This window comes from Danio rerio, chromosome 14 (genome assembly GCF_052040795.2).
Source record: "Danio rerio strain M-AB ecotype USA chromosome 14, GRCz13ab, whole genome shotgun sequence".
In the NCBI taxonomy this organism is placed as follows: Eukaryota; Metazoa; Chordata; class Actinopteri; order Cypriniformes; family Danionidae; genus Danio; species Danio rerio.
In genome coordinates, this window is record NC_141034.1 from 3956953 (window position 1) to 3967944 (window position 10992).

The window sequence follows — 10992 nt, forward strand, 5'->3', positions numbered from 1 at the left end:
TTCGGAAACAATCATGCGAACCAGGTGCTGCTCACAAATGGCTGTCTTTGCTCAGCATCAGGTGCACAACAGCAAGACAAGGCATTTATTATCATTATTATTATTATTATTATTATTATTATTATTATTATTATTGTTATTATTATTGTTGTTGTTGTTGTTGTTGTTATTATTATTATTATTATCATTATTTTCATCATTATTATTATACAGGCATGCTCGGAAATGGCTATCTTTGCTCAGCATCAGGTGCACAGCTGCAAGGCATTTGGCAGCGAACTTTGACCTTATTTTAATCACAAACGTCTAATAATACTGCTAATTTACGGTTTCATTTCATTTATGGATACGCAATGAATGTAGGCCTGCTAACTGATCAAATGACAGAATATGTAAAATTAGTTTATATATGTAATTAAATAATAATAATAATTACAAGCCTGGGTGCTGGTCTACAGAGGGCTCTTATTTTGAGGGCTACATCACAAGCTCATATTTGGTTGACCAATCAGAGAAAAATGGGTGTTTTAGCACCGCCTACATGTGTATAATGAATTTTAAAATGGTAATTCCGTTTTTCTACCCTAATTAAAAAGCTGAAAATCTCTTTTTTACGTTTTTTTTGTGAGCAAAAGACAAACGGAAAAATGGCCGTTTTCTTTATTTTTCTTGTTTTGTTTGAAAACGGATATGGATTGGATGAAAGATACCCGGATTATAGCCTAATTGAAAAGTGGAAAACGAAGGTAAGGTCTCAGAGGATTTGACTGTATAAGTAGAAGAGTGTGAGTTTCAACCGGACATCACAAGTGCCAAATATCAAAGCATTAATTAACGATCAGATTAGTACTAAAATAGCCCAAAGTGTGCCATGGATTTAAAACTCACTTCACTACACCACCAGAAACCACCAATCGTTGACACAAGACAGGATAGATCTGTTTTCATACTGGTTAAATCACATTCTGACCCCATCAGCCAGATGTCACAGCAGAAACCGAGACTCATCAGATCAGTGAACCTTTATCGTCCTCCATTGTGAAGTTTTGTGTGAATTACAGTCCCAGTTCGCTGTTCTTATCTCACTGGAGTGTCACAGATATCTCTTCTTCTGCAGTACTCTGTTATATCAAGTGGTTATTTGAGTCACTGTTGTCCTTCTGTCAGCTGAAACTGACCTCTGTCATCAACACGACATTTGTTTGAATGGAACTGGATATTTTCTCTGTCTTTGCACCCTGGAGATGGTTGTGTGTGAAAATCCAAGTACACTGTAAAAATGCTGGGTCCCACACACCTAGCCTACACTAATAGACTTTTAATCGCATTTTTGCTGTAACTTACTGGAAGCTGCTGGATACCGTAAATGAGCGAATGTTTTCTTACTGCAATTTCTGTAAACGATAAAAATACCTTTACCACAAATTCATTTTACAGTATAATAACATTATGGTACGTTTCCTCTTGTTTATTTAAAATACAGCTAATTATTTTTACAGTTTAATAACATTACAGCACTTTTACTGTAATTTATTTGTACACTGTTAGACTTTTCAAATGTGTTTTACAGTACTATGCTATTATCGCAATTTCCGTTTACTGTAAAAACATGTTTACCACAAACTATTTTTACAGTATTATAACATTACAGTACTTTTACTGTAATTTATTTCTACACTGTTAGACTCTTTATTGTATTTTTTCGGTAACTTACTGGCAGCACTGTTGTCAACATGTTACTGTTATTGCCGGATACCGTAAATGTGTTTTACAGTAGTAAATCCTTACCACAATTTCTGTTTACGGTAAAAACCTTTACCACAAATAAATTTTACAGTATAGTAAAATTACAGTATTTGTACTGTAATTTAGTTCAAATAATAACTTGACTTTTAGTTGATCATTTGGTATCAGAAGTGGCTTATATGAAAGGCAAAGGCCTCTAAATTACGCTTATTTGACCAAAATAAAATATGATCATGCCTTGATTTTTAATTATTTAATTAGGACAGTAAGGTCTGACTTTGGTTAGGCAAAAGTCTTGTCACTTAACAGGAATAATGTCCAGTATAGATAGAATATAAAGTCATGCTGCAGTGGAAACAGAATGAATATTGTGTTTGACTCCATCATGAGCTTGGAGGACTGCATCCATACATCTCTGACATGACTCAAATCACTGATTAATAAAGTCATCTGGAATGGCAAAGAAAGCGTTCCTGCAGGACTCCCAGAGTTCATCAAGACTCTTTGGATTCATCTTCAATGCCTCCTCCTTCATCTTACCCCAGACATGCTCAATAATATTCAAGTCTGGTGACTGGGCTGGCCAATCCCGGAGCACCTTTACCTTCTTTGCTCTCAGGAGCTTTGATGTGGAGGCTGGAGTATGGGAAGGAGCGCTATCCTGCTGAAGAATTTGCCCTCATTTTTCGTTTGTAATGTAATGGGCAGCACAAATGTCTTGATACCTCAGGCTGTTTATGTTTCAATCCAATCTGCAGATCTCTCACACGTCCCCACACTGAATTTAACCCCAAACCATGATTTTTCCTTCACCAAACTTTACTGATTTCTGTGAGAATCTTGGCTCCATGCGGGTTCCAGAAGGTCTTCTGCAGTATTAGTGATGATAGTGATGCAGTTCAACAGATGATCCATCAGAAAAGTCCACTTTCTGCCACCTTTACAAATCATAAACTCGAAGTCAAGTTATTACTTGTTGCACTTACAAATGGGATCGACGACAAGACTTTTATCAGGTAGTGTACATATATACTGTACATGCATACAAACTGTACATACATATATACATGAATAAATAAACAATACACATTATAATTCTAATTTATGTATATAAGGTTTAAAGTTGTAATTCACTTTTATTGTTTTGTTTTATTACGTTATAATGCACATTTATTTATTTATTTTCTCTTAATTCTTAAGCACAACACATTGTAATGCTTTACAGCTTACATTAATTTGCACACTAAAATAAGCTGCATGTTTTAAATGCACGACTCGAAGGTTTTACTAGCATTATTCTTAATTTACAGTGTCTAAAAGAGTGCTGAAAGCTAACATTCATTCAGCTCCAGGTTTAATAAGAGCTAATAACACCAGAGCAGATGCTTTGCAGCAGTTTAATGCCGGCTGTAGCCTGAGGGAGGAGCACCTTTACTGTACGAGCCCAAACTGAAGCACACCGCATAATAATTGGAAAAACCATTCAATACTGATCCAAAGCCATTACAGTAGCGCTTACCTCAGCAAACATACAGCACAGTCTATTAAACTCACTGTTATTTCATGCCTGTCGAAAACTCAGTCTTGTACTTCGGGTCATGCATGTGTGTGTGTGTGGATGAGCAGAGCCGTTTTAGAGAGGAAAAGCCATTTCTTGTTGGGGGATATTAATCATTTCCTTTGACATCCGCTCGCTGTTTTGAGCTGATTAAACAACACGTGGGTCTTTTTGTGTGGTGTGCTCTGCCAAGATATAAAAACTTAAAGCTGCTGTGTGATCGTAAATATTAAGCACACACTTACACAAAACTGTTGCAGGAGTACTGTACACTGTAAAAAATATAAAAAAAATAAAAGGACTAGGACGTCTAAAAATTAGGTTGCCTTACAATTTTAAGGTAATTATTTTTTTTTTTACAGTAAAGAGAAAAAATAAAAACTCTATTGCAAAAAGTAATTTTCCAGTGTTTACCTTAATTGATTTCAACAGTATATCATTCTATGCACTATTCAGAGAGTGAATTAGTTGTTGTTGTTCTGACACAAAACATGCATTAATTGCATTGACAATTGACTGACATCTGCTTGACGGAGCTTCCTTTTATAAACCACACAGAATGACAGAGAGGGAGACACCAGAGATAAACACAGACAGACACAAAGAAAGAGAGAGAGAGAGAGTCCTGCAGTCGGACTCTACTTCTGTTCTTGTTCACAAAGACCGTCACAGTTCAGAGGAAAGTGTCAGAAGAGTTCGGATGATAAGGTGAATCTGCTGAAAAATCTTCTTTTTTTTCTTCATCTTCTGCCCCGAGAACACAGACAGAAGGTGTTAGATGTCCAGCTGAAAGATTCAGCAGTCTGTCAGATGCAAAGTCAGGTGTAATACTTAGAGTTCCTGATGGTTTTTTGAGTATATGCTCAAGTGAATGCAAATAATGGAAAAATATGATGATTTATGATATGAAAACAATCTGTATGAAAGTAACCGTACGTTCACGCCCTATTCACACGGGGCGTCAGCGTCAACGCTTCCCATTCACTTTGAATGGGTGACGTCAGGCGTTGCCGAACTGCATTGTGGATCCGTCGGCGCCGCTTCAGAAGCGTTCCCGTACGTTCACACCGAAAGCGGCGAGAGCGTCAAAGTAGCCGGAAGTCATTCATTTTCAATGAGAGCCGGCGGCAAGGGGCGGCGAGGAGCAGCGTGGCGCGTCTTCGCCGGCGTGAGAGCGTCGAGGAGAGTTGAAATGAAGTCAACTTTATGGTAATGAGCTATGACGCGGTTCGGCGGCAAGCAATCAGAATGAAGACGTCCATCGCTTGATAGCAGTTCAGAGAACACAGACCAGTGAACTTTGGTTCCGACCACAGTTGTTCCCAAGGGTTTGATTATTGCGGTCGCCGGATTTCCAATTATTTAAAATTGTTTCCTACAGGAACATGCATTAAATAAGTTACTGGCGAGTTACTGATGTTCATTAATGTTATATATTTATCTTAAAAAATCTCACGCGATGTGACAGTACAAAACAGTACTGCTGCTTCAGGATATTTCAGACATATGGACACATACTGGATAAATAGAGCAAAGCCACACGCTACTTGATCTTCCATTGTTGTATGAATTTGATAAGAAGTGCGCAACATTTTCACGCTAGAAACATGTTTTATGCAGGAATGTAACTGATATGCTGCAACGGCTCCTTTAAATATGAGATCAATGTAGCGAGTTTTGACGCTCTCGCCGCAGGAGCTGAAGGCAGAGAGCGTTGTCGCCAGGGCGGCCAGAGCGACCTTGGACGCTCTCGCCGCTTTCGGTGTGAACGTACGGTAATAGTTCAAAAAACATTGATGACTCAAGAGTCCCTTTATTCATCAGGGGTCGCCACAGTGGAACGAACCACCAACTATTCCAGAATATGTTTTACACACTGGATGACCTTCCAAATGCAACCCAGTACTAGGAAACACCCATACACACTCATTCACTACGGCGAATTAAATTTATTCAATTCCCCTATAGCGCATGTGTTTGGACGGTGGGGGAAACCGGAGCACTTGGAGGAAACCCACACTAACATGGGGAGAACATGCAAACTCCACACAGAAAAGCCATCTGACCCAGCCGGGTCTCGAACCAGCAACCTTCTTGCTGTGAGGTGACAGTGCTAACCACTAAGCCACTGTGTCGCCCACTTTAATGTCAAATAAATTCAGCTTCAATTTACTCTATTGAATGATTTACTGAGAAATCTGATCAGCTCAGACCTGATGCTGTCGAACATCACTCACCGTAACTGCGCACATCCATAACACGCTCCTCTGAACCATGATTCACATCCCACTTGTCTGCAGTGCCAACTTTCATTTCCCTCCTCCCTGTACTTCATACCTTAATGGGCATTTATTTTCATTAGGCACCTGTTTGCATTTGACATGAGACGATCTCTTGTTCTCAGTCAATCAGTCAGTCTGATGAGTGAGCAGGAAGACATTCATTCTTTTCTGCTCTAATTTAGTTTTCCAAACAAGATGTCCTCGCCAGCAGTCCTTCGTCAACACACTGTCGTCTGTAAGAGAAATAGTGCATGCAGACACAGCAATAACTCTTGTCTTAATTTATCTCAGTCCTTTTGTTTTACTGTTTATATCAACACCGAAGCGCCTCATGTATAAAAGATCTGCTGGATATTTTGTGCTGGTTTTATGGGCGAGGAGGAAAAGCCTGTCTCGCAATATAAAACATCTAATAGGAATTATTTATTTATTTAGTCTAACACTTTTTCAGCTTTGATCATTATCAACAAACAAAATAGTAGCAACAACAACTAAAAAACAGCAACAACAAAAAACAGCAACAACAAAAAAGCAACCAAAAATAACAACAACAACAACACAACAACAGCAACAGCAGCATAAAAAACAGCAACAACAACTACAGCAGCAACAACAACAACAAAAACAACAGCAGCAACAACAAAAACAACATCAACAAAAATAGCAACAACAGAAACAACAGCAGCAACAATAACAGCAGCAACAGCAAAAACAACATCAATGACAGCAAAAACAACACCAAAAACAGCAACAACAAAAAATTGCAACAACAAAAAAACAGCAACAACAAAAAACAGTATCAACAAAAAAGCAACCAAAAACAACAATAAAAAAACAACCAAAAACAACAACAGCAACAACACAACAACAACAGCAATAAAAAACAACAACAACAACAACAATAACAACAACAGCAGCAGCAGCAGCAGCAACAATAACACAACAGCAGAAACAACAACAAAACAACAGCAACAACAACAGCAGCAACAACAAAAATAACAGCAATAACAGCAAAAATAACGCCAAAAACAGCAACAACAAAAACAACAGCAACAACAACAGCAGCAGCAAAATCAACGGCACAAACAACAACACAACAACAAAAACACCAGCAACAACAAAAAACAACAACAACAACAGCAGCAACAAAAACAGCAACAACAGCAAAAGCAGTAACAGCAACAGCAAAAATAACAACAGCAACATCAACATCAGCAGAAAAAAAACAACAACAGCAGCAGCAAAAGCAAAAAGCAACAGCAACAACAAAAAACAACAACAGCAGCAGCAGCAGCAACAACATCATCACAACAACAGCCACAACAAAAAACAATAGCAACATCAACAGCAGCAGCAAAAACAACAACACAACAACAGCAACAACAAAAAACAACAGCAACATCAACAGCAGCAGCAAAAACAACAACACAACAACAGCAACAACAAAAAGCAACAACAACATCAACAGCAAAAACAACAACACAACAACAGCAACAACAAAAATAACAGCAACAACAAAAAAACAACATCAGCAACAACAACAACAACAGCAAAAGCAAAAAGCAACAACAACAGCAGCAACAACAATAGCAACAACAACAGCGGCAACAACAAAAACAACAACAGCAGCAACAACAGCAGCAGCAAAAACACTAGCAACATCAACAGCAGCAACCATTAAAAAAACAACAGCAACAACATCAACTACAACAAAAACAGCAACAACAACAAACAATAAAACAACAAAAACAACAGCAGCAACAACAACAGCAACAACAAAAAACAATACTAGCAACAACAACAGCAACAACAACAGCAACAACAGCAGCAACAACAGCAACATCAATAACCACAAAAACATAATAGATTTATGTCCACTTAATCATATAAATTTATATTAATCTAATCTTATCACCTTTATATTAAACTAATTATAATCTATTAATTAACTGAATTGATTTGTGTTAGGACTACATGAAGGAAATGTGTGGAACCATGCATTTCTTTTTTAAGTAATTGCATTTGTCATCTTGAAAATCTTCTGTCTGTGTTCTTTAATTTCCCTATTGTCTGTACAATCACCAGAAGGTTCCACTTGCTTTTACGCTTTTAGGATTGCAATCTCACACTAATCTGCCTGCGGTTTTCTAAATCTAGCTCTATATCACACGCTTCTCCTCATTTAGAAGCTGTCAAGACTTCTTGGAACATCTCCTGACCATCTGTAAACTCCTCTCTCTGCTGCTTTTTGGGCTCATTTGTTTCCCTCAAACAAGCTCTGCTCAGACGGTGTGTCAGAAAGCGAGAGCACTATCGCCACGGCCCGATGCGCTCTGAAAGTTTTTGTATTTTGTTGTTGTTTAGTCTGAAAATCAAAGCTGTCTGTGTAGAATAGAAGCACTTTGAGACCCGTCTGATCTCCGCAAACATGCGCCCGTCCACTTCAAAGCTGACCGCGGGAGAAAGAGTACACCTCTGCATTAGCATAGCAAAGAGACGATACAAAATAATGAACGGAGACTAAATCTGCATTCATGCAATCCGTGCATGTTCAACACAACAGCAGCTTTATGATATAAAATCAACTAATTGACAACACAATTAGGGTCATGCATGACACACTGAATCTATGCATGTTAATTAAGTGCTTTGCATGTCATAATAACTGTTTTCGCATAAGGGGCGACATGGTGGCTCAGTGGTTAGCACTGTCGCCTAACAGCAAGAAGGTCACTGGTTCGAGCCCCAGCTGGACCAGTTGGCATTTCTGTGTGGAGTTTGCATGTTCTCCCCGTGTTGGCATGGGTTGGCGGTCCACTGTGGTGACCCCTGATGAATAAATAAAGGAAAATGAATTTTCACATATAAGATTATAGCATTTCATATGAGAATATGAACAACAACAACAACAATAACAAAAACAACAGCAACCACAACAACAAAAACAATAAAAACAACAGCAACAACAATGAACAATAGCAGCAGCATCACAACACTAACAATAACAGCAACAACAATGAACAACAGCAGCAAAAACAACAGCAAAAATAACAACAGAAACAACAACAGCAGCAGCAACAGAAACAAAAAACAACATCAGCAAAAACAACAGTAATAATAAACATTTCAACAACAGCAACAGCAAAAACTCCAATAGCATCAGCAACAACGACAACACCACAAACAACAACAGCAAAAATAACAACAAAAACAACAAAAGCAACAACATCAGCAAAAACAACAACAACAACAACAGCAACAACAACAATAAAGAACAACAACAGCAAAAAAGACTATGACAACAACAGAAACAGCAACAACAAGAACAACTGCTGCAGCAACAACAACAAATCGAAACAACAACAACAACAACAACAACAACAACTGAAAAATGACAACAGCAACAACACCAAAAACAACACTAACAACAACAGTAAACAAATACAGCAACATCAGCAAAAACAACAGCAGCAACAACAATAAACAACAACAACAGCAAAAACAACTGTGACAACAAAAGAAACAGCAGCAACAACAACTGCTGCAGCAACAACAACAAATCGAAACAACAGCAGCAGCAACAACAACAACAAAAACTCCTATGGCAACAGCAACAACACCAAAAACAACAACAACAGCAACATCACCAAAAACAACACTAACAACAACATTAAACAAATACAACAACATCAGCAAAAACAACAGCAGCAACAACAATAATAAACAAAAACAACAGCAAAAAACAACTGTGACAACAACAGAAACAGCAACAACAAGAACAACTGCTGCAGCAACAACAACAAACCGAAACAACAAAAACAACAACAACAACAACAACAACTCCAATGACAACAGCAACAACACCAAAAACAACACTAACAACAACAGCAACAACACCAAAAACAACACTAACAACAACAGCAACAACACCAAAAACAACACTAACAACAACAGCAACAAAAACAACATCAGCAAAGACAACAGCAGCAACAACAATAAACAACAACAACAGCAAAAACAACTGTGACAACAAAAGAAACAGCAGCAACAACAACTGCTGCAGCAACAACAACAACAAATTGAAACAACAGCAGCAACAACAACAACAACAACAACAACAAAAACAACAAAGACTCCAATGACAACAGCAACAACACCAAAAACAACAACAACAGCAACATCATTAAAAACAACACTAACAACAACAGCAACAACACCAAAAACAACACTAACAACAACAGCAACAACACCAAAAACAACACTAACAACAACAGCAACATCACCAAAAACAACACTAACAACAACAGCAACATCACCAAAAACAACACTAACAACAACAGTAAACAAATACAACAACATCAGCAAAAACAACATCAGCAACAACAATAAACAACAACTCCTATGACAACAGCAACAACACCAAAAACAGCAACAGTAAAAAGCTGTTTAATTTGACACAGAACATCTTGGATGTCACCATCTTGTGGTCACACGACCTGCTGAATACTACTTTTTTTATTTATCACACATGTAGTTGGCATAAAAGCCTAAATACATCATGGCATCAAAGGGAAACCTCTGCGAGAGGAAACCAAATCCAATGTCTTTGTAATGAAATGAAGCTAAATTATGTTAATGATGATAAAATGTTCATTTTTTTAACCAATCAACCTTTTAAGTAAATGAGGTGATGCATCTCGCTGCTAAACGTGTTGCTTTTAGAGTGATTGTGTGAGCGTTTGATTAATCTGAATTGACTTACAGGTCTAAAGGCGTTCTGTGAACTCAACCATAACAGGAAAAAGCAGCTCAGAGAGAATATTTCCCAGTTTCCTTCTCAGAATGTTCATAATGTGCAGCTTCAGACGTACAGTTCTGCTGAAGATGATTTGCGATTCTTCTGTAAGTTGATTCATCACTGGTGATTGAGCGGATTAGCGCAGTGACATGAGTTATTCTGCTCTCCGTGTGAAAGCTCTTAATGACTGTGTCTGCCACAGGGACGTGTCCTTAATGAGCAAATGTTTCTCAGGATATATTTACTCTCTCTCTCTTCCTCTATGAAATCCTCCATCGCTCAGAGTCACTTTGATTTCACTGGTTTCCTGCGTCATACCAGCTAAGCGTATTAAAACTGAACTCCTGTAAGAGGATAAGGTTTATCATCCCATAGAGACAATCAGTCGGATACAAAAAAGACGACTCTTTGAGTTTTCTTTAGAGTAAATTACTGTATGTCAGATTTATTATGTATGTGCTCAAATAATTTAAAACATGAGATTTCAATTCAATCAGAATAAATATGCTTACGTTTAAGATTTATCACATTTCCTTTAAAGACTTTATAAAAACTCAGCTAATAATTTTACGTCATAAAAACGTTCCCACAACGTTTCCATTAGGTTT

At 37.8% G+C, this 10992-nt stretch overlaps 1 long non-coding RNA gene across 3 annotated transcripts; it reads right to left on the minus strand.

Annotated features, from left to right (window-relative positions):
- Positions 1-434: 434 nt before the first annotated feature.
- Positions 435-10692, minus strand: LOC147840762 (uncharacterized). 3 transcript variants are annotated; one of them, XR_015507154.1, is made up of 4 exons: positions 10349-10692; positions 2955-4090; positions 1482-1672; positions 435-1394 (listed from the first exon to the last, which is right to left on the minus strand). It is a non-coding gene; the product is annotated as an uncharacterized LOC147840762 (long non-coding RNA). The 3 variants fall into 3 exon arrangements; XR_015507155.1 differs by having other exon boundaries at positions 2955-4107; positions 10349-10671; XR_015507156.1 differs by having other exon boundaries at positions 2955-4051; positions 10349-10597.
- Positions 10693-10992: the final 300 nt, after the last annotated feature.